At 43.2% G+C, this 27,909-nt stretch overlaps 1 long non-coding RNA gene across 1 annotated transcript in view; it reads right to left on the minus strand.

Annotated features, from left to right (window-relative positions):
• Nucleotides 1–27,909, minus strand: part of LOC117024487 (uncharacterized) — an 84,945-nt gene that overhangs the window by 11,803 nt on the left and 45,233 nt on the right. Inside the window, exons 3-6 of the long non-coding RNA XR_004423463.1 lie at nucleotides 26,658–26,783; nucleotides 11,372–12,598; nucleotides 9,090–9,248; nucleotides 5,440–5,547 (exon numbers count right to left, since the gene is read on the minus strand). This is a non-coding gene — a long non-coding RNA (uncharacterized LOC117024487). The remainder of the gene's footprint in view (nucleotides 1–5,439; nucleotides 5,548–9,089; nucleotides 9,249–11,371; nucleotides 12,599–26,657; nucleotides 26,784–27,909) is intronic.

Here is a 27,909-nt window from a genome sequence, read left to right on the forward strand (position 1 = left end):
TCTACACAACCCGCACTCTCCATTCCTGTTGAATAAAAATGTGAAATGAATAAATGAGAACTTTTCACATAGATGACAACCAGTCTAGCTCAACTTAGCTGTTTTGTTGTTTTCTATATTATGAAAAATGTCAAACAAGTGCAAGAAATTTTGTATAAATTTCAAACAACTACAAAATTTCAAGCAAATACATGAAACCTTATGTAGCCATCACCAAACCTCAACTCACGGCCAATCTTGTTTCTTCTATACTCCCAATCACAGTGCCCCGACTGGAGTTCTAAAAAGTTTGAAAAAGTAAATCTAAACTATCATTTTATCCTAAAATATTTCATTGTGTATTTTTAAAAGATAAAGACTCAAAAATTACAAAACTATTATTACACCTAAAAAATTATGATCATTTTTTAATGTCATCAAATATCTAGTCAGTGTTCAACTTTCCCCAATTTTCTCTCTATTGCTTATTTTATTTTTTCCTCCTTGTTTTGTTTAAATTAGGATCCAAATGAGATTAGCTTTTTGCTAAATGCATCCTAAAGTTCTAGCTACACTATACTATATTGGGGAGGTACACAGTTGGCAAACTATTCATGGTAGCAGGTTCATATTTATTAAATTTCACTTTCCAAACAAACATGTTTTTCAAGATTTTTCACTTCATATTTCCTTCTCTGTCAGTTCCCTGAAACTCTAGGACTCCTCGGGAATTAGAAACATTTTTTTTTCTACTTTTAACATAGTATGAGAGATTTTTCTAAACACTGGCCTAGAAAAAAAAGTGCATGAAAAATACTCATAAATGAGTATTTAATTGAGAAATACCTGTTGTAAAATAATTTCAAGAGAATCAGAAAACGCTGACAACATTTAGCATTTTTGGCTTGGCCAGTAAAACATTTTAGAAAAAAAAAAAGTTATTTTCTTCAGAGATCAGAAAAACTTCTCTGAACATTTCAAGGTGGGAACCAGAGTCTCCTCCTTAAGAAATAAAGGGCAAAGCCTCTTGCTCTATATGAAAATATTACCTGGTACAATATAATTCTCAGAGGTCATCGACTATGAGCCTCTTACCAATGAGTTCTCAATTCTCCTCAAATTAAATGAATATATTTTCTGCACATGCCTACAACTCTCCCTTTAAAGGTGAATATGCATAAGTGTGTGTGTGTGTGTGTGTGTGTGTGTGTGTGTGTGTGTTCCCATACTCTCTCTTAGTATAGAATGTGATTTATGGATTTCTTGTCCACTTACTGCTTGTAAATCATCAAGAGTTTTATGTCCAAGCAGTCAGCAGTTGGTTATAAAATCAACAGAGAGCTGTACTAAATAAACCTTTACTGGATTGCTCTTAAGAATTGATGACAAATCAGAAAGTGAAGACAACTCCCCAGGACTGATTCTCACCTGCCTCTGGGACACCATGAAGGTCTCAGATATGGGAATTTTATTTGTCTTGAGCTTTTAGGAAGATTAATAACCAGAAGAACTGGGAAGGAAATCCATTTTCTAGGTTCCAGAAGTTTTCTTATAACAAAAAACTTGTCCTCCAGCACAAAACCTATACATGTGTAAATCACAGACACAGATATGTGTGCTGGAATTTGTGCTTACACACAGGGGCTGAAAATGAAGCTGAAGTAAGAAGATCTTTTCCTGTTTAACCTTCCCATTCAATAGCTTAAAAGAACACATTTTTTAAAAAGAGGATGTGTGTATGTATTCTTTTATAACACATAAGAACTGGTAATATTCATTCCTGGGGCAGAGGATGGGAGATTTATTTTTCAGTTTACTCCATGCTAATTAATGATTTATTTTTTATCATGTTCATAAAATTATTTTTAGAATAGAGGAAGAAGAGAAGGAAATGATCTTACTCCATATACTTTTACTGCTATCATCTTCTTGGTCCCAGAATAAATAATGTTCATGGCCACTGCTGCTTATGTATGTAACAGATAAATACACATAGGACACACAGATACTAGTGTGGTAGGTTTACATACTCGTACATCTATGAGAACACAAATACACTGTAATATGAATAACACTTTTACATGGACACATGCATATGAGGTCTCTGGGGGACAGAACAGAGCTTTTATCATGTATGTAAGATTTTTCACATATACAGAGGGTGCCAAAACAATGTATATGCATTTTAAGGAAGGAAAACTGTATAAAAATTGTAATAATATATACCGATAACAAAAGATGAATACAAGTCACGTTTGACTTCTGCAATTACAAGAAGCACTCAAAGTGGTTACCATCAGCGTCCAGACACTTCTGATTACAGCAAAATATTGCTTGAGCGACATTGACCAAAGCGTCCACTTGTATACATTTTTTTGGCACCACTGGTATAGCTGAAGTCCTCTGCTGGCTAATGTGTGACACTAGGTAAACCCTAACAAATATCAGCGTAATAGCAGCACACAACAGAGTCATAAATCAAATTCCATGGGGTTCTTTGTTTGACAGTTTTTTCTCAGCCCAGCCTCCACCTTCACTCCTGGAAAACCGTTCACAGCAAACGGCAATTTGCTTACCAAAGAGGTATCATCTTTGTATCTTCAGACACGAGACTGAAAGAACCTAACTAAACTGGTTCCTCATCAGAAGGAGCTGCAGGGATTAACTTCGCACTGTTTCCACTCGGATGGGTGTGAGAGGGAACCAGTGCCCCTTTCCCACTTGTTCCTCCTCCTCCTGGGCCTCTGGGGCTCACCGATCCCACGTCAGTCAGGAAGGAGCCCTGATCCCTCAAGGGCCAGAGCAAGAGCCATAAAAACATGCTTGGAATTTTTCAGAAGGAAATTAGATCGCAAAGGGAAACAAAAGGCTTTGTCTACAAACCTTAAAGTGGACAGGTTTAGACTACCATGTTTCCCCGAAAATAAGACCTAGCCGGATCATCAGCTTTTGGAGCAAAAATTAATATAAGACCTAGTATTATATTATATTATATCTGGTCTTATATTATTATCTTATTTAAGACCCAGTCTTATGTTAAAATAAGACTGAGTCTTATATTAATTTTTGCTCCAAAAGACGTATTAGTGCTGATGGTCCAGATAGGTCTTATTCTCGGGGAAACACGGTAGAATGTGTCTGTATCCTGGTAGGCCACTGGGAACTCACCTGTGGGGATTACTTTTCTGGTCCCTGTGCTCAAGTGACACCCCGACTTCCCAGCTTACTCTGTGGTCTTTGAAGGCCTGTGGCAGGAGGCACTGTGGCTATTCAGACTTGTGTATTTGGCAGACCTTTTCTCAGAACTGAACAAAGTTAGCCTGTCACTTCAAGAGAAATAACCAACACTATTTGTTGCCAATGAAAACATTCAACGTTTCAGGTGAAAATTAGAATTTTTGAAAACTTATGTTTGTCATCATGAGCTTGACAACTTCCCCAAAAGTGGACTTTTCTTTTGAGATCTGTAGTGATATTTAACTAGATTTTTAAAAATTTATATAATAAAGTGTGTCAACATTTGAAAGGTTTGCATAACTCAGTGAACAAATATTTTCCACATGACCACTACATGGTATTACAGAATCATACACAGGTAAAAAAATACATTCACTGTACAAGATAGACCAATGGATTTTTATGTAAGAGAGTACAAAATACTCATTGACATAATTTTAGATTTCACACAACAACTAGCCTTTAAGAAACTACCATGTGAGTTTTGGTGTAGCATCAAAGAATAATACCCCTAATTATCTGAAAAGCTTTTAAAATATTTCTATATTTTTCCAAGTATATATCTATGTGAGACCAGATTCTCTCTATATTGCAACAGATTAAATGCAGGAGCAGATATACGAGTCTGGCTGTGTTCTGTTAAGTTAAATATTAAAGAAGTTTGCAAAAATAGAAAATGATAACACTCTTCTTGTTTTTTTTCCCCCTTTGGAAAATATGTTATTTAACATGCAAATGATTTATAATTGTAACTTTATTTTAAAAAATTTTGGGAGCTGTTTTTCTCCTCCAGTTTTATTGAGGTATAGTTGACAAATAAAATTATAAGATATTTAAAGTATAATGACTAAATGTTTTATTTGGTTTTAATTTCTAATATGTAAAATACTAATAAATATTTCTCACATAAAAAATAGTTATTTGGATTTCTCAATAAATTGCAAGGGTATAAAGGATTTCCAAGACCAAAAAGGCAGAGAACTGCTGGCTTATATTAGTAAGAGAGAAGGGGGTGACAATGTGCCCAGTTAAAAGACTACATTTCCCAGCCTCTTTTGCAGCTAAACTTGGCGATGTGATTAAGTAGGATCATTGGATTTAAGCAGAAGTTTTCAAAAGGGGCTTCCTGAAAGACTAGCTGGAGAAGAGATAGCTGGGAGGAATTCCTTTTTTTGACTTTGTGCTTTTCCTCATTCTTGAAGATTACAATTTGTATGTGATTGCAGCAGCCCCAGCAGCCATTTTGAATCCTAAATTGAGGCTACCTGTTACAAAGACACAAGAAGGCTGGGTCCTTCGTGACTGTGATGCTGCTTGACTGTCAACTCCAGACTTCTTTTAAATGAGAGAGAAATCAACTTTTACATTTTGTGTAAGCCGCTATTATTTCGGTTTCCCTACTGCATGTGGCAGAACCTAGTTCTGTTTCCGTTAAGTGTGACAATGTGCTAAGACAAGCCACAAAAGACCCAGCTTTATATGGATTATATAATTATTTCACATGTATTTCTAAGACTGGGTTTTATTCCCACATCAACCACTGTCTTAATGTGTGTTGTTGAAAAAAACATTATTCGTGGTTAGTATTACAGGAACTCAAAAATTTGTTCAACTCGTTGAACAGCAAAAGTTTAGGAAGCCCATCCCATTGACAGGAAGTGAGCCCGGCACTGGGCATCCATGTACTCAGAGTCCTTGCGGTCCATGGCGGGAATCCCCGTACTCCAGGGCCTAGCATTGCTCTCACAGCTCTGCTGCAGGCCCAGCGTTAGGATAACAGACTGTTCCCAGTATGGAGAGAGAAGCAGACAGCTGTCACTTAATTAGTATTTCCAGGGCAGGACTTAAAATTCTCTTGAGTAAATTTTATTGTCACTCACACTCATTGAACCAGAATGGCCTAAATAAACAAAGAGCCTTCCTTCTCCCCTCTCCTTAATTTTGATGGGTTGACATATCTCATTCCCCCAATTAGCCATGTGAGTTGTTGAGTGCTCTTTCATGCTACATTATCAATATAGTAACTGGATAAATTTGAAAGCATCGTTGTAGGTGGCCAACAAACCTTGTCCCGGAACTACCTGAAACTAAAATCCTCTAAACAAAGGTAACTTTCTGTGGAAGTTCAAGTAGTCTCTTCCCTCCTGTTACAGAGTCTATTACCATTTACTGGGGGCAACATAGGTGGGGGCTAGATGAAGGAGAGATACACAGAAGACTTACAAAGGCCAGCATATTCCAGAAGAGACAGCATATTTGGGGTAAGCAAATCTCTCCCAGGCTCCTTGGGTTTGGGATGGATCAGGCCAGACTTGACCACTGAAGAGCCTGCTGAGGATTAAACATGGAAATATTGGTGAGTAAAAACTGCAAATGCCATAGAGCTGTAGTTATTAATTGATGCTCCTCTGACAGGGAAAGCAGGTTCAAGCAAAAACATAGGTGGAATTAGAATACTGGCTCTGCCACTTATTAGCTGGGTGACTTTAGGCAAGTTGGTTAACGTTGCTGAGCACAAGAAATAGTTACATACATTAAGTTACATACATTTTTTCAAATAATGCTGTTCACTGTACTAGATGTACTAACTAGATGCAAAAATGTTGAGAGATGACTTTTCTGTTAATTTTACCATACTATAATCTATCATTTACAATTAAATTTGTTTTCATGTAAGTAAAAACTCCAAATAACTCTCACTTAAACAAGATAAATTTATTTCTCTCACACATATTAAAAGTTTAGAGGTAGGTAGGACAGGGATGATCCCTCTGTTATCAGTGGCCCAGACTCCTATCTTTCAGCCATCTTCATTCAGCACCTAGCTTTCCTCTTCAAAGTCATCTCCTGGTCCAAGACAGCTGCTGGAACTCCATTATGTCTACGTACTACCTTGTTTCCCTGAAAAGAAGACCTAGCTGGACAATCAGCTCTAATGCATCTTTTGGAGCAAAAATTAGTATAAGACCCGGTCTTATACTATATTATATTATATAAGACTAGCTCTTATAGTAAAATAAGACCGGGTGTTATACTATACTATATTATATAAGACCGGGTCTTATATTATAGTAAAATAAGACCCGGTCTTATATTAATTTTTGCTCCAAAAGACGCATTAGAGCTGATTGTCTGGCTAGGTCTTATTTTTGGGGTAACATGGTAGAAGGCAGAAGGAAAAGAAAGGAAGGAAGGAAGGAAGGAAGGAAGGAAGGAAGGAAGGAAGGAAGGAAGGAAGGAAGGAAGGAAAGAAGGAAGAAAAAAGGGCACACCTCACACCTGATTCAACTCTTTTAAAGAAACCCTTCCTGGAAGTTCCACGTTATACTTCTACTTCTACCTCATTGACCAGAATTAGGTCCTATAGCCATATCAAACTGCAAAGGAGTCTGGGAAATGTAGTTGCTTTTGTTACTGTTGTTCTAAGTATTACAAAGGGAAAAGAGTAGAATAGATGTTGGGTAAGCAACTAGCAGCCTCTTCCATACTTGGTTCTCTTTCTCACTTTGGTCTAGATTCAAATGTCTGCTCAAGAATTCGGAATTTTTTATTTTTTACATATTTATTTTTTTAGGAGGGCACAGCTCACAGTGGCCCATGTGGGGATCGAACCGGCAACCTTGGTGTTATTAGCACCATATTTTAACCAACTGAGCTAACTGGCTACCCTGAATTTGGAACTTTTTAGAAAATGTTTGTTTTGAATCCCTCTGATGAACCAAAAAATACTAACTTTGAAATACCAAATATAAATATACATGCCAGATGTAAGTTTTCAGCCAAAGACGCTTGACTTGTAATTTTAGAATGACGGATGCACTCATCAGCGGGGAGCATCAATGAGTTACAGAGCATAAGTTGTAAAATAGGCAAGCTTTTGACTGAACCACGACATCATGGACTTGCTTGTGTCACATATTTGTCTCATTTTTCTGGTTTTCTGTGGGATTTTTGGTCTCCCCTATCTTCCCATTTGAAGGACATTAGTTGTTATGGAAACGGTGACATTAAATTCATAGGGCAGGATTTGATGGTATTGACACATGCAAAACAAAGTAAGTTCATTCCAGAAGCTACGATTTAATAAGTTTGAATTGTTTAGAATTTAACTTGCTCCCTAGGGTTGGGGTGGAGGAAGGGGGAGAGTTTGGGAAGCCAGACACCTTTGGGAGCTGCCATAACTTCTTTGGGGCATTGGAGCTATATTTAGTGCAATCAAGTTGCTAATTCAGTAAAAACCACACAGTTCCCTTGTGGCCTGAAAAAGTAAAATGCAGCTGCTAATGGTGGCTGATTTATAACCAGGGAATGACCTAGGCATCAGGGGAAATGAGCCAGATTCTTCCGAGAGCCTAAATCACTCTCTCGGCTAGGCGATCAAAACAGCATGTTCACCCTGGGCAGAGCACCAGAGCTGGGCAGCCTCCAAAACCAGGCTTGAAAACTTCCAGTTTTCAGCAGGATTAGACCCCTGCCTCTCCCTCATCCCTCAGATGGATGTAGGAGGTGTCAGAGAGCCTGCAAAGGCTCAGGGGTCAGTACCTACACTCTCAACCTCAAGTCCAACCCTAGGGAAAATACGACTCAAAAGGCAGAGAAGTATGTCTTTAGTCTGTGGTCTCTCCTACTAGCAATTTCATATCACAGACAATCGTGTATGAAGAGTGGCGGGGGCAACGAGAAGGGCTAGCCGGCTGTATACCACATATTCCCCGTGGAAACCATCAACAGAACAGTCTCATTCAATGGTTCTCAAACATGACTGATTATTAGAATCACCTGGGCAGCTTGAAAAATCCCAATTCCCAGGCTGTACCTCAGACCAGTTAAGTCAGACTCTCTGGAGGAGGGACCAAGACATCAATAACGTTTCAAGTCCCTCAAGGGATTCTAATGTGCAGCCAAGTTTAAGAAGCAATGGTCTGACTCATAGACTTTGATGTGAATGGCTCTCCCTGCAGCTGTGCTGGGGACAACTTGCACAGACATGTGTCATAGTCCTTGGCTGGGGTGGAGAAGCAGCGGTGTCAGAGGACAGTAGGGAGATGGATATGCCTTCCAGACGGAAAATAACTCAAAAGGAAAACTAGAAATTGGACCTCAAAGCCACAAGCTGTGACTGGGGTGAAAACATTCAGGCAGTGTATGATTTGGGGTTCCTGAACAATTTACATATCCCCAAATTTCACTTTTAATTTGCCCCAAATTCCGGAGCTTCACTTCTTGGATATTTTCTAAGTCATTCATTCTGACAATTAAGTTCGTGAACTTGTTGCAACGCTGTTGCTAACCTTTTTTGATACCAGAGGGATTATTCATTATGAATTTGTACCAGCTGGACAAACAGTTAACCTAGCTCACCATTTGGAAGTGCTGAAAAGGCTGCGTGAAAACGTTAGATGACCTGCTCTCGCATCACGACAATGCACCAGCTCACTCGGCACTGTCTGTGAGGGAGCTTTTAGCCAGTGAACAAATAACTGTATTGGAACACCCTCCCTACTCACCTGATCTGGCCCCCAATGACTTCTTTCTTTACCTGAAGATAAAGGAAATATCGAAAGGAAGACATTTTGATGACGTTCAGGACATCAAGGGTAATATAGTGACAGCACTGATGGCCATTCCAGAAAAAAAAGAGTTCCAAAATTGCTTTGAAGGGTGTACTAGGCGCTGGCGTCAGTGCTTAGCTTCCCAAGGGGAGTGCTTTGAAGGTGACCATAATGATATTCAGCAATGAGATATGCAGCACTTTTTCTAGGATGTGTTCGAGAACTTAATTGTCGGACCTTGTATGTAATTAAAACAGCAACCCACACTCAAGTATCACTTCAGACTTCGCAAAGCACTTTTCCCCTACCCATCATCCTTACCAGGTGGTACAACTCATAAAGACTCTGCCTCCATCTGGGGAGTCCAAATCCTTTTCCCTCTCAGATCCAGATGTCATTAGAACCAGAGGGTTAGTTTCCCATGTATAGTTTCTGCTGGGAATTTTTTTTCTCTTTTTGTCTTCTCTGAGTTTTCAATTCCTGTGGAGTTAGAAAATAGAGTTTAAGGGCAAAATCAGCATTTGTGATGTAGCGTCATCCTCGGCAAACTTCAACCTCAAGCTGGGTCCCAAGATCAAATAGCCCTGCCTACCCCCCACCAAAGACCCAGTGTTTGGAACCAGGGAGCTACTCAGTGATGCTTAGAGGAACATGTGTGTGGGTAAATGATACAGGGGCAAACCCTGTTGGAGGCGGTAGGTGAGAATGAAAGTTCTGGGTCTGGAGAAAAATGGAACATATTAAATGGTATAAATTTGGCTGGGGGTTCTTCTGACTTCAGTATTCCCTCAGCTTTGTCAAAAGCAACAGACAAAGGGGCCTCCTACACTGTCTTGGTGAGGCAGCGTGCAGGCCCAGGTCACGGTCCTGGTCCTCTGGTGGCCCTCATGTTCACCTGCAGTCACCAGGTTTCTGGCTTGCATGCAGTAGAGCACAGCAGTCAAGAGCTACTTCTGTAGCCAAAGGACTCAGCCCCTTACTGGCTGAATGACTTTGCGTCCGTACATCCCTGAAAATTGTCATGCCTCTGTCTCCTTTATCTGTCAAGTGGAATTGTCTGGGCAGCTTAATGTTGCTGCAAGGCTCAGCTTGGTGCTTAGCACAGGCCTGGAGCCCTGGTAGGAGGTTTATAAATGGTGGAAATGTACCCCCACGGGCTCTAGGTCTCAGGTTTCACTGCCTTCACCAGTGAAAGCCAGCAGTGGAGCCTGGTCACCCTCCAGTTCTCCCCACTCTGATCTGATGGGCCCTTTGTCACCAGGCCATGACGTGTGTTTGACAGATCTAGTGAAAACACACACTTTTAGCAGAATACATTTGAAATCCAAGGTTCTGGTTCAATGTTTTTCTTTAATGACATAGAATGGTGTTTAAGAAAGGAGCTTCTGTTGTCAGATGGGCTCATTTCATCCCATCGTTCTGTTATGACCTTTTGTAAGGTCTTAGCTTCCCTGAGTCTCAGTTTCCATCTCTGTGAGATGGAAGTAACACTACTATTCATGCCATAAGTTACTGGGAGACTCTAAGGATATAATGCATGGAACGTAATTAGTACCCGATTTTTAAAAAAGAGCTGAGATTATTGGGCTGTCCTGTTTACATCTCCTCTCCTCATAAACCAGGCCCAAAAGTTCTCTTCTTGGCCCCATGGCTTTCCATGACAGTTCCTGCCAACTTCAGGTCTGCGCAATTCCAAGGACCCCCAGACAGCCCCATTTTCCAGGAGTCCCCGTTCCGAAAAGCCCCCCACCTGATAGAAATTCCTTATCTCCTAAAAGAGTTCTTGCCTCCTAGGGCCATAACCACTCAAGAAAATATTCCAGCATTTGATCACCTACCTCAGTGTGCCCCATGAAGTCACCCCTCCCTTCATCCCCACTGCTCCTGTGGGCAGACCATGTCTTGTTTCAGCCGGGCCAATACATCTATTCCAAGACACTTGACCTATTTAAAATGGACACTTCCTCACACGTGCGCCACCCCACAGCCTCCCAGACCATTGCATCCAAAACACAGGGTTTGGGAGCGGTGACCTGCAGTAACTAGCAACTCCTAAACCTAATAATAACTCGCACCCTCTGTGATGAATTATTTCGTGTTTATTCGTGGCCCAGAGACCCACCCATATCAATGTGACATCACTGTTTCCATAGGAAATAATAATGTTCAAATGGAATAAAGCAGAAGCTGAACGCCCCACAAAATGCAGCCAAATGAGACCAACATGTTCCTGAAACAATGGTTACAATGGTATGGTGTGACCGCAAGTCTGTGAATTTCTGTTCCAGATGATTTCCATTCCTCAATGCACGGTTCCTCCACTAACGAGGAAAGCACAAGACTTGCAACTACGAAAACAATACAACACAACCTCCCATGTCCTATGGGAGCATATCTTTATATAGAGACATGACTCTCATATCAAAAGTTAGGACTTAATGCAATCCTGCATCTGGAGCATGTGTTAATCCTCAACATTTCAAAGTAAGTATGTGGACTTCAGTTCTTTATGGAATTTAAAATGCAGCCTGTAGTTTTACTCTCATTCACTGTCTGTAACCCTCATTTAGCACTCAGGACAGGTTCTTTCCGAGGCTGCCTACCTTTTAATGTTTAGGTGTGGAATACAAACTCCTTCGGGCCAGGGGCCCAGTCTTCGTACAGAGCCGTGAGTTCCCAGAATCCAGCACAGAGTCTACAGTTGGAAGTAGGTGTTTATGTTTACTGATGGACAGGATAACACCAGACTGCCCAGGAGAGGAGGGAACCCCCATGACAGGTAGTATCTGAACACAGGGAAGGGCGTTTTGTTCCAGGGAGTCCTCAAAGGACATTAACTCCTCTTCACCCTCAGGTCTCAAAGTGTGGTCCAAGGACCAGCATCCTGACATCACCTGGAGCTGATTAGAAATGCAGAATCTCAGGCTGAAGCCCAGACCTCCTGAGTCAGAACCTGCATTTTAATAAGATCCCCAGCTCATGCATACAATCGGCCTACAGACTGCACACTTGTAACCATTATGTTATATATAAGGAGGCCCCGTCCTTCTCTGGTCACTGCCTGGGGGGCTCAGTGCTTCCGTGCTGTTTGCCTGACCATGTGGCTGCTGTCCCTTGGCGTCACTCACCCAAACACTCCAAATTTCTCAGTGCTGTCAGTCGGCACCCTTGTTCTGAAGACCTTGTTGTAATCAGCCTCCCCTTGCCACCACTTTGCTGGAAGCATGAGTGGGATCATACTGGCAGGCTCAGCCGGGGGTTGAATTCTGGCTCCAACCCTTGGGAGCTTGTGTCAAGTTCTTTGTCTTCTCGGTGTCTCATTTTTCGTTTCTGTTAAAAGGGCATGATAAGAGTGCCTGCTTCATCAGCTAGTTTTGAGGGTCAAATAGACTCACCCAGAACAGTTCCTAGAACACAGGAAGCACGTAATAAAATCTAGCTTGAAGGCGCCGACCACATCTCCCTCCTCTCAGCACTTTGGTCTGTGCCTGAATACATACTTAGTGAGTGATCAACAGCTCCTATAGGAAGATAGAGGCAGTAGTTTGTGTGCCGATTGTAGAAACAGAAGACTGCAGTGAGGGAGGGCGAGCGAGTGGGGACGTAGCGGAGTCCGTGCCAGGTGGGTGTGAACCCATCACACCAAACTCCGCTGCCCCGGGTGCATTTCCATCCAGCACCTATATACACTCCGGAACCTGCAGGGTACCTCTGGAAGCCTCAGGCTGGAGCATCAAGCACTTCAGAAAAAAAGTGTCTTTTGATAAAAAAGCACTTTTGAAAAAAAAGTGTCCTCGCTCCATGAAAGAGTCATTGTAAGCTCCAAGCACCTGTGAACAAACAGCAGAGACATCCTAAACGTCAGGATCTGACAGCTTCAAAAGCAGATTATTCAGTTCCAAGTATATTCAAAGACTCCAGATTGATGTATAACTTCTGAAGATCTGTGCAAATGAAAGAGGGGACTCTGCAGGGAGAAATGTCCCGAACTGTCAGCCCTAGATGAATGCTCATTACTGGGAACCGGCGGGGACGCTGGAGGCACGTGTTACGGTTCAGGACTCCCTGGCACTTTCGGGCCCTCTCCATTGAAACCCACCCAAAAATGCCCCACCAGCAGCTTTGCTTTTATCTCAGCTCAGCTACCCTTTCTATGTGCCACTGTGGTTTTCATGTTTAGTTTCATAATAATACATATTAAGTTTATATTTAGCTCTATTTTCATGGAAAAGATGTGTGTAACTTCCCTTGGGAAGAAGCATTGTGGAACTCGAACAGCGTGAACGCATGTGAGATGGTCATGACGCAGGGAGCGGTGCGTGGGCTTGACCAGTGGTTAGCATCCTCATTAACTGCTCTAGCTCTCAGTGAGGATTCTTCCTAAGACGTAAGACTCTCGAAACTTCTGCCACATGGGGATGCAGCGGGCATGCATTTTTGCCGGACCTGCTACATAATTTTCATGTAAGTGCAAAATGAAAATGTGGGGCTTCTTGTTCAAAAATTACTAAGTGTTTTAAGGTGGTGACAGCAGAGTATTTAAAACCCAGTGCAGGGCTTTTCTAAGTGTGAGTCTCTGGGTAACAGCACAGGTCACATACCCATGTAGTCAACCCTGCATTTTAGGCCACAAATTCAAGAATGTCCCATTTCTTTCGTCTGCAAAATAAAATTTCAAAAACTCATGGTGCTCCCTCACCCAGTCCTGGGAGCCTACAGGAAACCTGGGCGTCTGTGGTGCTAAACAATGGCAGGGGCAGGAAGGGAGGCTGTGGCCTTGGGCCCTGCTGGATTCCCTCTTTACTGCTGTTGCTCCTTTGGCGACATGAAGCTACAGATGACCCTGGTCCTCACCGTCTGTCTTTTGGGCACCCTAAGAGGCTCAGAGAGGCCCCCATAGCTCTCCTTCCAACTGACCACAGTCTTGGCATCCACCAGCCACCAAATCTCTGCCTTCCCGTTTCTGGACCCTCCTTTTTCCTCCCCAAGTCTGGAAGCAGTCAGAACCTCTCTCAGGATCTGGCTGCTCCACCTGCTCAAGGCCTGGTCTTTCCCCATCCCTTCTAGATGTTTCCAGATTATCCCCCCTCAGAGGGGATTCAGAAACAGTGCTGCCCTCTCTTTCCTGAGGTGGGACAAGGGAAAGCAGGTGCTTACCTCAGTGGGGCAAATTTTTTATATTCTTGCCCCTGTTGGCGTCACCAAGGTTGTGGTGAGACCTGGGCCTCACATCTTCTGAGTCTTTAAATCCTTTTCATTCTTTGCAGCTGCAGAGGACTGGGCGGCAGCCATCAGGAAATGGGTAGGAGGAGAGCAGGTGGAATAAATGCAGTGGAGAAAGTGGGAGACCTTAGTGAATTCTGACTTCATTGCCCTCTGCGGCTGTGACCTTAAGTTCCCGTCTGTGCAATGAGTAATAGCACCTGCCTCCCAGGATGGTTGGGCTGAGGAAATCAGTGGAAGCATATACCACGCCCTTCACCACTATTAGTTCTCTCCTCCCGGCCCTTTCTCGCATCTTCTAACCTCAAAGCGACTCCAAGCCAAAGGTAATCGGAGGAGTTTTGTGACTTGGAAAACTACCTCAAGGCGTTGGTAACAGACTGTTGAGTGAAAAGGCAGGTGATAAACAAGCATAGCCTAATTCCATTTCTGTCACATTGCACACAGACCCATTTCCATCAGAAATGTTTGGAAGGATATTCATCAAAATGTTCATGGTGGTTTTCTCTGGATGGTAGGATTTCCGGTGATTACTCCCTTGTTCTTTGTACCTGGAGGAAGGGGCAAGGGATCTTCCTGCATCCTCTTTCATGGCAGCACTAATCCCATTCATGAGGATTCTGTCCTCATGACCTAATCACTCCCAAAGATACCACCTCTTAATACCATAACCTTGGGGTAAGGCATAAACATCTGAATTGTGGGGGGAGACAAATATTCAGACCATACATACATCAATAGGCACTTGGATAGTAAAATGTGATATATTCATATACTGGACTGTATATATATATATATATATATCTGTGGCAAATCTCAAAATATAACTCCAAGTCAAAAATCAAGTTCAGACGTCCTTTATGTGTATATTAAAAACACAAAACATGATATATGATATAAAAAGGACTCAATGGAAGCACCCCACATTCATATGAGCAGATATCCCAGAGCATGAGGGGAGGGGCATGTGTGTGAAGCAAATAGGGCTGAAGAGGGTGGTGGGATCTGGATACGTGCTTCAAATGTGACCGAAATGTTTTATTTCCTTTATAGAAAGAAGATCTAAAGCAAATGTGACAAAATTTTAACAACTATGAATCTTGGCTGGTGGGAGCTGGGGTGTTTGTTATTTATTTTTGTCCCGCTCTGTATTTTCAATTTTTCTCAAGAAGAAGGAAGAAGAGGAAGAGACAGAAGACCAATCATGGAAAACATAAATACTCAGCCATATGCAATTATTAATATATAACCACATACCGCTTGGCTCCAGAAGAAAAAATTTGTAAGGATGGTGGTGAGAAAATGATTTTTTTTAAAGCATCATTTATCCTCTGTTTTGAAGAATATAAGGAGTCGGTAACTTGCCTATACAAGGACAGACAACCGTTGAATCTAAGTGGCTTAACACAACAAAAGATAATTTTTTCATTCATGAGAAATCCACTGCACATCCAGGTGACTCTCTAGGCAGCAATCCTCCAAGTGGCAATTCAGATTCAATTCTGTGACCCCATATCTGAGCCCAAGGCCTCCATTGTAGCTGCAGCCGGGGAAGTGGAAAACTGGAGAACCACACAGGGGGTTCACTGCCTCGGCCCAGAAATAATGCAGACATTTCCATTCACATTTTATTGGCCAGGCACATGTTCCTGCCCAACTACAAGGAGTTCTTTTAAATGAGAATAAAGCTAAGTGTTTCTTTATGTTGCTATTGTTCTTTAAAAGTGGTCATATGTAGCTTTGTCTAAACATCTGAAATCAGATTTGCAGCCTGCTTTTGATTGTTTTTTAAAATGGGTTAAATGATCTTGTGATAATTTCTGGGTCTGTTTAATACGCTCATTGTTATGCAAAGAAATGACTCAGGAAACTACTTTATTTGCCTAAGAAATCATTTCACTATCTCAGACAGTGGCAATACGTAGTTCTGAAACTCCCAGGGAATGGGACTACCGTGGGAAGAAGGCATGTGACTCCACACTTTCTTTTACTTCCACGTAATACTTCTACATAAATTCCTGGTAGTCCCAAAGAGTAAAAGTTCATCCCAGCCAGTACATTCCCCCATTTCTGCCTCCACCTAATGCCACAGAGTCACTCTTGGCGTTGTTTTTTATTACTAATTTTCAAGTTTAAATGTTATTAAAACATTCTGCATATACCTGCAAGGCACCCTGCCCTAGAGTTGCTGAAATCCCCTGTCTATGTAAAGAACCCAAGTTTCACATATGGTGCCATGTCCTGGGCAGAGCAAACAGAGGGACCTCCCTACCCGGAAAAAGTAGGAGCTCCCCAGAATCTGAGCACCCTTCAGGGAACACAGTGCCAGGTGAGCAGAGGGTCTTGCCTGCAGTGTTTGTCTTTTAAGGAACGACCAGAACACTCTTCCTGGGAGGAAGCACAGTTGAGATGCCCTATATGGAGAGCCTGCGTGCCACCCACTAGAGAGGACGGATGAACACTGAACTTGTCTTCACCTTTCAGACCAGGGTTCCTCTCTGCCTCATCTCTCCCATCTTGGAATCGGCCCTTCCCTGGCCCTTATCCAGGCTCTCCTCCTTGCATCTGCCCCGCTGTAAGTGTTTCTGGGCCAGTCTTCCAGCCTCCAGTTTGTCCCACACCCAAAGTCCTCTGGCCCCTGCTCTACTGGGATTCCACAAACTTCCCTCAAAATTGCAGCGGCTCCCCCTACAGGACAAAGGAGGAAACTCAGTGGGGCCCGACAGCCTTCTCCAATGGGATCCAAACCATACCTATTTTCTGCACGTTACCCTGCACAGGTCTTCAGTCACACTGGGTCTAGTACTGGGTGGAGGGTAGAGAGGGTGAGCAGGACTGCTGTTTGACTGCAACCCCATTTTCACAAAGAACCTCAAATTTAGACTTCTGACATAATTTGCAAATTATATTATATATACAGTCCCAGGGATAAACTGTCAGAGGTTCCCATGCAACTTTATCTTAGGTCCTGTTACTGGTCCACATTGCCTGTGGGGAACTTAAATAAATAAATATATATATAATTTATTGGGGTGACAATTGTTAGTAAAATTACATAGATTTCAGGTGTACAATTCTGTATCACATCATCTATAAATTACATTGTGTGTTCACCACCCAGAGTCAGTTCTCCTTCCATCACCATATATTTGATCCCCCTTACCCTCATCTCCCACCCCCCAACCCCCTTACCCTCTGGTAACCACTAAATTACGTTCCCCAGTAAGGGGGAAGGTGAGGGGATTAGAAAACAATCAGTAACCACAAGATGGCCACAGGGTTTTGAAAATAAATCAATATATTTTTAATAAAATCTGTAATTTTTTATGAATGGTACAATTATCTACCGTGTTTTTGTATTAAAATAATTTAACTGTTCAATGTAAACATATTTTTTAAGTTTTCAATTACAGTTGACATTTAGTATTATTTTATATTAGTTTCAGGTGTATAGCACAGTGGTTAGACATTTATATAATTTAAGAAGTGATCCCCCTAACTAGTCTAGTACCCACCTGACACTATAGTTATTACAATATTATTGACTACATTCCCTGTGCTGTACTTTACATCCCCGTGACTATTTTGAACTACCAATTTGTACTTCTAATGTAAACATATTTTAAAATGACCACAAAGTTTGTCATTATCTTGAGCATTTCTTTTTCTTATCATTTTCTTCCTTTTTTCCTTTTTTTGGAGGGGGGGCTGAATTAATTTTTTAGTGTACAGATTTTTTTTTTTTAATGGCCTGGCTTTCCTCATCTCTGCCCTGGGTATGGCTTTCTCCTCTTCTCCGCCAAAATGTCACCAAGCTCCCCAGCCCAGAATTCTCCCCTTCCTGCCGAGCTCAAGCAAGGCTCCTCCAAGGCTCGGCTCTCACCTCCCAACTTCTACGGCCTTCCTGCAAGCCCTGACACTTCACTGAGCTGCAACACATAGTGTCAGCCCTTGTTTGGGCTTGGCATAAACTACCTTGACTTCATATTATCTTTTTGCTTGTGCAGTCATGTCTTTTCCACTAAACTGGAAGCCGGATTGTGTCTCATCCTTACTTGTTGCATCCACAGCATCCCCAATGTGCCCTGAAATCATGGACCCCACAATAAGTGCCCCATAAACCCTTACTCAGGCTGCTGAGGATCCAGCTCATGGTGTCTGTTTGTGGACTCCCCTTAAGGGACATCCTTCAGAATGGACATTCTTAAACACCCTGGACATGCCTGTCCCTGGACAGGCTTCAGGGTGCTCCAGAAAGCCTCTGAAATTGTGCAAAATCTTCTGCACCTGTGCAGTTTTATGGTGAGAGAGTTTACATCTCTTATCAGAGTCTCAAAAAAGCCTGTGACCTCAGAAACATGGTGACCTCCTGCTATGAGATGCTCCAGTATGTAGCAGAGTAATGAATGAAAGAACTCATCTGCAAAATAGGAATAATGATGATGGGTGCCTGCATGTGAGGGGTGCTCAGGAAATGGCAATGATTAGTGACCCTGACCTTATGCCAGAAATGCCTCTCAGGAAGGGGTGTCTCCTACCCCCAGGGGTGGGCCTTAGGTCAAGGAAGTATCACAATCACCTGGAGAGTTTTAAAAATACAGGTTTCTGATCTCCATTCTAAGACCAAAGGAATGACAATCTCCTGGAGAGGACCTGGAGATCTGCACATCTTTATCAAGCTTCGTCCCTGGTGTTCTGATAAATAGCCAGGTCTGGGAGTCGTTGCCCTGAGTGTTGTTCTGTGCTCCCCAGCCTCTCACCCTACTGCACCCTATGCGCCCCACTCCATGAGGTATTCTCACCCCTGCCTTTACTCATTCTGGGAGGTACACATGTTTAAGGAAACTGCCTGAGCCTCTGAGGGAACAGTGGGCTGCAAAAATCTTTCAGAACAAAGAATTAAGTATCTTTATAATTATATCCAGGCCTATATGTAGGCCATGGCTCATATGGCCTCATGAACTTCAAATAAATACCTTTTCTGGTCCTTGTTTGAACAGGTGTAACAATATTGGGGAGACTAGATGTATCCAGGCAGGAAGGCAGCTCCCCCAGCTGTCAGAAAGCAAACTGCCCTTTCATTCCTCACAAGAGGAAAAGCTAATTATACTGTCATAGAGCAAAATAAACGTCCAACTTCTACCCCGGAGCTCATTGAGCCACTCAGGGTAGACTTGCCTCTGGGCTGCTCGCTGGCAGGATTCAGGGTTTAGAGGCCACTGCAGTGGGGCTCTTCTGGGCTGACAAGGCCCAGAATGTCTACACTCTCACACAAACTCACCCACACACACTCTCATAAACACGGACGTACATCCTCTCATACACTGGCACACACTCCCACACACTAACGTACAACTCTCTCACACACACTTCTGCACCACTCACACACACTCACATACTCTCTCACACACATTCACAAAACTATCTCACACACCCACACACGCCCCTCCTTTGACTCCATAGCGCCACCACCCAACTATGAGATTTTACTCCGTGGATCTCAGACTTCCAGTTCCCTGTCCAAATGCCTGGGACGTTCCTGATTTTAGCGCATAAAATCTCACATCTGGGAACACCCCTCTCTCCTAAAGTCCTGGGCAAACTGTGATGGCTGGTCACCCTAAAACACACTTACACAGGGAGAGGCCCGGAACACTTCCTCTGCCACACAGTGTCCTGTGAATGAGGTTCTACAAGCTCTTCTGAGAGGGGCACCGGCACCTCTGCAACTTTTATAGCCAGAGGTTCAACTCCTCTCTCCGATAGGCCCTCATGTTTCCTGACTCGGCAGAGCTGACACATCCAGACAAGTACTCACAGTGGCAGCAGGCATCTACATATTTCAGGAAAAGGATATCATCTGACTGGTGGGAGATCCTGCCTGCAGTGGGCCTGGCAGCACATTAGAATCACCTGGGAGACTCTGAACCTTGATGCCCAGGCCCCACTCTATAAAGTGTGGTTTAATTGGCTGGGGTGGTCCTGGCCCCTGACAGGTGTCCCTTGCTAGTGTATCCGTGACTAGCACAGGGCCTGGGAAGAAGACATTAACAGCTACTGGGGGAAAAAAAAAAAGAATGGGGATGCTCTTTTATTCTTTGTGTTGTACCAGAGTGTTCCCATCAAATCCAAAAGAAGGTATTCTGCTCTCAAGTCATGTAATTAGGTTAATGGAGAATATTGATTTCCTATTGCTGTTGTAATTACCACAAATTTAGTGGTTTAAAGAATGTAAGATTTTTAACTTACAGTTCTGGAGGTCAGAAGTCTAAAAGAGGGTACACTGGGCTAAAATGAAGGTGTTGGAAAGGGCTGTGTTTCTTCTGGAGCTCCAGGGGAAGATCCACTCCCTTGCCTTTTCCATCTTCTAGAGGCTTCCAGCATTCTTTGGTTCTTAGCCTCTTCCTCCATCTTCAAAGCCAACAGTTGAGCATTTTCAAATCTTTCTGTGACTCGAACTCTCTTGCCCCCCTCTTTCATTAGGAAAAGGACCCTTGTTTTATAAGGACCCCCGTGATTACATTGGGCCCCACCCAGACAATCTAGGACAACCTCCCGTCTGAAGATCCGTACCTAAATCACATCTTCAAAGTCCCCTTTGCGATGTAAGGTAATGCAGTCACAGATTCTGGGATTAGGAAGTGAACATCTCTAGAAGGCCATTATTTTGCCTGCTACAGAGGGAGATGTTCGTCACTTTTAACCTTTTTCCTTTCCAAAAGTTTGTCTTTAACCTTTGACACCTGCTCCCACTTGACTGATAGCAAATGCTGGCAGAAGGCAGAAAACAACAGTGAGCAAATTAGCATTGACAGAATATTCCGAAGCTGGCAATCAGGGAAGTCAGCAGTTTCCTTTCTGTGTGTGTGGGAACTTGTTTACTTGTGATGGTGATTTTATAGTACATGCCGTAGCAGGGTCATGGTGATTGCTTGTAAAATTGTTCCTAGCACATTGGAGGGTACTAACCTGTGACATGGTGCCCTGCAGAGATGATGGTGACTTTGCAGGCCCTCTGACCTTGGACAAGTCTGAGGATGGCCCCTGAGGGCTGCCAGGCTTAGAATTTTACAAGACCACTCCTCCCTAGAGATGGGTACCCTTGGCAACCCGAGCAGGAAGTGGGTGGGGAGGAAGGCTTGAATATGCAGCGAGCTCCTATGTTCTTCAAATGAGTAGAGAACTCAAATCTGGAGTTTGGACGGGAAACTGGAACTCAGTGGGAGGTCTGTAAGGGTGGAGGATGGGGGGTGCTTCCAGGCTTTCAAAACACAAAACAGGTGGTTTTCAGTGGTGCTGGCTGGCTAGGGGAGAGATGGGGAGGGAGGAGTGAATACAAAGTAGGCAGGCTTCTGGAAGGTTGGGGCTGGCCCCCGCAGCCTGGGCTGACTGAGTGACAGGTGAGGGCTCTGAACCTCCCTGCATGCCACGCAGGGAAATCCTGAGACTGCCAAGCGGGGCAGGGAGAAACCTCAACACTGGACTGGGAAATGCTTTTCTCAGGCACAGAGGCCATGGGGTGAGGGGTACACTAAAGTACCCCGAAGAAAACCAGGGACAGAATGGTGGGTACTAACTTCCTCTGATGAAGCTGCAGTGATGTGTGTGACAAGGAATCTGAAGCCACGAGCCCAGCCAGAGGCAGGATCAGCCAAGTCTGACAAGCTTTAATTATTTTAGGGTAAGAAATCTGTGCTTTGTAAACATGCCAGATGTCTATGCCTTTGTATATTTTGGTTTTTTGTTTGTTTTATTTTTTGTTGTTGTTGATGATGTTGTTTTAGTAAAACTCTAAATGAGAAAAGGGTAATGGGTTGTTTTCCTGGCCTGGGAAGGCCCCGCTGGAGAATCCAGGAATTATTGTGCAGCGGAGGCCCCTGGTGAGGTGAATCATAAATACGTGATAAATCCCAACGCTGAAAGTGGCTGCTCTGGTGTCTCCCTGGGAGATTACCTCTTCCACACTTTGTGTGAATGAGGGAAATGGTGATTTTAGGGGCCCATTAGGTATGGGGACAGGAAGACCGGACATCAAAATGCACACCTTAGCCATACCCCACCTTGCTCACACAGAAGACTGGATGGCAATGCTTTTTAAAGTAGTTTGGCAGATAATGCAAAATGCCTTCTGGCTTCACCAAAGGGCTTGAGCTGCCAATTTTCCCTTTACCCTCTCTACCCCTTATGCAAATGACAAAATAAATAGAAGTCTCCAGTCTTCACAACAGACCTGCCTGACATCAATTAACTCTAACCTCTGGGAAGTGGCAACCTCAAAGAAGCTCCGAGATGTTTTCATCCTAAAGATTTTAATGTGTTCTCTAAATGAGTATTCTAATGGCCCTTTTCCTGACAACCAGGTTCAGGATAGTAAATGGTGACACTGTTAAGTGATCCTACGAGCAAGGGGTAAATCTGTGCACAGAATAAGGTCCAAGGGCCCCAATTCCCTGCCTAGTCCATTAGACATTCACCATCTCTCAGTCAAGCATGGAGCAAATGGGTGTCCCAGGACTGGCTACTGACTGATACGGCCCAGCGCTCTCATTCCAAGCTATTGTCCAGGGGGAGTGGCAGCTGAGAGGAGGAGAGGATAATTTATTCAGGAGCCTGAAGCTGAGAAATAGATTTGGTAAGCAAATATTTCAAAGCCCACTGGAGAACTCCCATAAAACACAAACCCTCTGCAGCAACTGGGGAGTGATTTAAATCCACTTGGAATTTCTAGGGGGAAGGAGTAAGACTTATCAACTCTGTTCAGAGTCTCATGAATAATTTCATCTGACATGGGACACTGAACCAGCAGAAATGTGGGATGCACAAAGGAAAATAGGTTTCCAACTGATCTTTGTGACTCCAGTCTTATTCCTATGTGGGGAACCAGGGTGGGTGAGGGAAGCCCAGACAGGAAGTTCACCATTTTTAGACACATTATATTTTGTCCTTGTGCAAGAAGTGTTGGATGGGAAACACATTTTCTGGCAGCCAAAACCTAGCTGGCTGGGTTGGCTAAGGGAAAGGCCAGGCACCCACGTACTACCCGGACGTGGAAGTCACTTGTAACTCCTTGTGTAGAGTCTAGTAGAGGCACTGAAAGGGGGGACTTAAAATTAAATCAACACCTCAGCACGGATCTCCAAAGGTGGTGGCTGTGTATTCTTGTTGCCTTGAACCCCAGGCTGCGACACCCCCCACCATCTCCTACCTCCACTCTGCAGATCCACTGCCCTCCCTCCGTTGATCATCAGGTTATTGTCAAAGAAGCAGCCAGCCCCGCGACGGGAAAGGGTTTCCCACTTGCTGTGGGTAAACAGCCTTAGATGGGCGGGTAGGGAGGCGGTGCAGAATTGCCTGAACCATCCTGAAGATCGCAGAAGGTCTCGGTCGCGCAGGAATAACCACAGCCCCCCTCCGAGAGCAGCTTTTTCTGTCCCCCCACCAGCGCGGCGCACCCGCGCGCGACCCCGGCGCCCACGGGGGAGGTGGCAGCAGTGGTGGCCCTGGCTGTCCTGGGCCCATGAGCGGCCGCGCCGTTTTGCCCCCGCTGGCCGCAGGAGGGCAGGAGAGAAGGACTGAGGAAACTGGCCAGCCGAGGAGCTGGCCGGGCGCAGAAGAGGTCCCAGGGCGCTGGAGCCCCGGCGGGAGGAGGGCCCGGGAGCCGCCCGGAGACACCCATCGCCGACCGCCTCGGCACCGGGCACTGAGGCCCGCGGCGACTCCTGGACCGAAACCCTGCAAGTGGCCGCACCCTCCCGCCGCTGCCCGTGCCTGCGCGCGGGACTCTCGGGAGTGACATGGTTGTGTCGGCCTAGAGGCCCTGCTGCCCCAAGAGCCGGGGGCAATCATTGCAGCTTCCGAGAGAAAGGCCGCTTTGGGAAGAAAGGTGACCGGCTACTCCCTGCGTCCCTTCTTTCCTAAGACCCGAACCCAGCTTCCTAGCATCTGGCGACCGGGTATTACCTACCCCCTGTTTGCACATACTGAGATCTGGAGGTGTTGGAAGCCTAAAGGACATAATTTAGAACATAAATCATAAATAGGCTAATTCTGAACTCTGTGATTCAGAAAGTTTAAATTCGGGAGCCAGCATTTTTTTTTTTTAATCTAATTGGCTGGAAACTGGTTCTTTTTCAATTTCCCTTCCACACCAGAACCCCCATTTCAGTACAGACCTCCACACATTTTCTTCATTTCACCCCAAAAAATTGCGATGAACCCGGTTTTGTCTTCCCTTCATCAGATCATCTCCAATTCTCCTTTTTTTCCATTTCCAAATTTAATTCCTGATGCATTTGAATCAAAACTAGCCATAAATTCTAGTCCAGAAAGCTCCAATATAAATGGAAATAGCACAGGAAAAGGAGGAGGGGGGAGAAACAAGCCTACCAAACATTAAATTGCATCTTTGTGGGTTTTTTTTTTTTTTACAAAGAGTGGACATGAACTTGTCTAATAAAATATTCTCATCTTTTGAAAAACTTTATAATAAAATGGCTCCCATCGACTTGTTTCATTGATGATATTCATTTTGACATTTCAAAAGCCTTACAGGCCATGTAAAATTTTTATGGTCATTAAAACTAGACCTGGTTTCAAAAGGATTGTGAAACATTTCTGTTCTGACGTTAATACAACCGTCAAGTTAGAAAACCTAAAAAGCACCAACAGGGGGGAAATAATAAAGTGAAGGTCAGTGGAATTTATTAAGTAGTCCTCAAAAAAAGGTCTTTGTTTTCCTTTTCCTTCCCTCCTCCTGCTGGTAGATGGTGTTCGACTGGGTAGAGTGCTTGGATGGGTCCACCACCTCTGGTCCTTTGTGCTGTGATCTGGGAGGGGCATATCCAGCTTATAACATGGCCTTGCTCACCTTGCATGAACTCACACAACTGGTCCAACTAGGCAGACAGCTTTGATCTAAGCATGGCAGCATTGCAAAATAGGATGGTGCTGCTCCTGGAAACTGCAGCCCAGGACTCCAAGGCACAGGCACGCGGGTGGTGGCTTCTTTACGCTAGGACTCCAGTGCCTTCCAGTCCTCAGTGTCTGCTTTTCTAGCCTGGCAGTGGACCAGGCCCCTGATTTTCCACTTTCCTTTCGATTGGCTTTGTTTCTGGCAGTGTGGCCAGTTTATTAACATCTCCACCAGAGAGTGGGCAGGAACACAGGGAGCTTGGAACTCCAGCCTTGCTCTTCTTAGTAGTCTTTCCAGTACTGGGCTTGGTGGGAAAAGAGCCGTGCTATTGGCTAAAATGAGATTTTGGGATTATCTGTGGATTTAATCTGGTCTTCTTACATCTACCATTTCTAGTAATTAGAGATTACTAGATACATTCAGAAGTTGCATTAGCCTTAAAGAATTTGGAGAAAATCTAAATAGGCTTAAATACCATCTTGGAATCCAGAATGTGAAGCTCTATGCTCCAGTTAATTAACATTTTTAAGGTCTTTCCCCTGCTGGCGCTAAATTCACTCCTATGTAACAATTTACTGAACACATTTTCAATATATTTTGCAGGAAGGGTGAGCTGAGTAGAAAAGCAGTTGAATCACTACAGGTGCATTAAAAGAGAAAAGGCCAGATAGCGCTGGCGACTTGAAACTTCTCTTTTCTCCAAAGATATATTCTGATCCTGGAGGTGGTGAGAAGAGCTTTTATGATGAATAAGTGTGACAGACCCGCAGGTGGAGGGCAGTTCGTGGAGTCATGTCCTCTCTGTGAGCATAGCGTGCTGACTCGCCTACTGGCGAATACTCCGGACACAGACTGTCCATCAGGAGAAGTGGGTGATACTGATACTGAGAGAGGGAGCATGGCCCTTCCTCAGTGCCCAGAATGCTCCTTTCAGAGAGCTTGAAGGGAGGCAGTGGCATACCTGTGATTCTTCTCTTACTAGTTGGAGCCCTACATTAGCACTGACATGAAAATGTTATCCTGTTATTGCAGGATGGTTGAGAATATAATAGGACCTTGTGCTCTGTAGTGTCTCACAGTTTTCAAAGCCATATTATATATGTTCTCTTATGGAATCATCATAATAACTGTGAGGTAAGAAGGACAAATATCATCTCTGTTTCTTTTTGATGGGGCGACTTAGTCACAGTCAGAAAGCTAGTAAGAGCAAAGCAGAACTAGCACTCAGGCCTTCTGACCACCCCCCCCCCACATACCATTAAAGTTCTGTAATAAAACATCATCGTTTCTTTTTTGATTACATTAGCACGCCTGCTATATGTCCTTTAAATGGCTGCTACACTCAAGCAAGCTAGTTTTACACTGGTTTAATTATACAAATTATACTTATAAAAAATTGTGTTTTTTAACACTCTCTCTCCTTTGCATTTCCATTATTGTAATTCAGGCTGTTTGTGGTATTCTCTCCTTCCCTGATAATCAGCAAGGCTTTAATCTAGTCATGTTGGCAATTTTCCAAAAGCTGCCTAAGTTCACTTATAAAATATCACCCAGTATTCACTTTATCCCACGGATCTTCTTCTCCATCACTATAATCCAAATGCACACTGAGATATTCCCCAAAGAAATGGACCAAGATCACAACTTACCAAAAAGACCCTGGCACAAATAAAATGTTGAGTATATATAATAACTATAAATTTTTATATCTATAGATATTTTTAGAAAGAATGATAAAAAATTCTCTGACATACCCCACATGGTGATAGTCCAATTCATGCTTGAAAAAGCATTCCAACTTTTTCCATCAGCACCATTCATATCTTAGAAGACTGGCTTTGCAGGGGCCTCCCAAAGTATTTCCTTAAACTTCTGCCAACCTGGGGAGAGAGGGAGTAGAGATATTACATAAATGTCAGCATCAAGTTCTTGGATAGAGTTGCATGATGGCCATATATGGTGAAAGGTAGCTTTTCCCCTGTGACTATATTCGTGGAATATGTTAAAATGCATATGTCTCCATTTCTGCTCCCAAGAAGCTGGTGTACAGATGTTAAGTACTGGGGTGGTAGAAACGCTGTTGTCTACAGTTTACATGATGTCTAGTAGGCCTCTAGAATGTGCTTAAAAGGCTGTGTTCAGAATTAGGCTCCTAACCTTCTTTGACGTAATTGTCTTCCTTTGGAGCCACATCTTAAAGGAAAGGATGACGATTTGGAAAGGGAATTAATTTTCGCAACCAGACTTATTATTTTTTCCTCTTGCATTTTATAGTAATCCTTTAAACTCAAAAAGAAGTCAGCTAATTATGGATTTCTACCTGAATAATGCTGCCATTGGAGTGGCTGCATGTCACTGTTTCTGGTTTCTAACCCTCAGTCAGGCCAATTCTGTCTGATTTCACTCATGTGCTGCTGCTTTTTTATAATCTGAACATTATTTCCACTCAAATGTTTTCAGCTTTGCAGAAAACCAAGAATTTGAAAGGGGGTGGAGAGCCCCTTACAGCTGTTATTTGGACCATTATCACTTTGAGTTCTTCTGATTTCTGCTGTAAAAAGAATACCCTGAGAGAAACATTTGAAAAAGTTAAAAGCTAACTTTAGTTTAACAGCTAAATTTTCTACTTTACATTTTTAAAAATAAGGCTTAGGCAGTCTCTCTGGTAATTAAAATATGATTTCCCCTTTATTTTCCATGTTCAATAAACTCTCTTACAATATATTTTGAAATGTAAAACATTGAGTATAGGGCATTAAACAAAGAAGTTAAAAGGCTTTAAGGAGATTTTTAAAAATCCAGTTTCCTAATATGTAAAATGGAACTTGGAAAGACTTCATGGTGTTTAATATGTTTTTTCCCTGTCTTCTAAATGCAATAATCTCTAACCACCACTTGATCATTAGAGATTTATATTCACTATAATTTATGTCAACTTATATCTGGGACTCTTTTTTTTTTTTTTACAACTTTTGGCAGCCAACTGCTGGTGGAAACTAGAATGTT

This window comes from Rhinolophus ferrumequinum, chromosome 7 (assembly GCF_004115265.2).
Source record: "Rhinolophus ferrumequinum isolate MPI-CBG mRhiFer1 chromosome 7, mRhiFer1_v1.p, whole genome shotgun sequence".
Taxonomy (NCBI): domain Eukaryota; kingdom Metazoa; phylum Chordata; class Mammalia; order Chiroptera; family Rhinolophidae; genus Rhinolophus; species Rhinolophus ferrumequinum.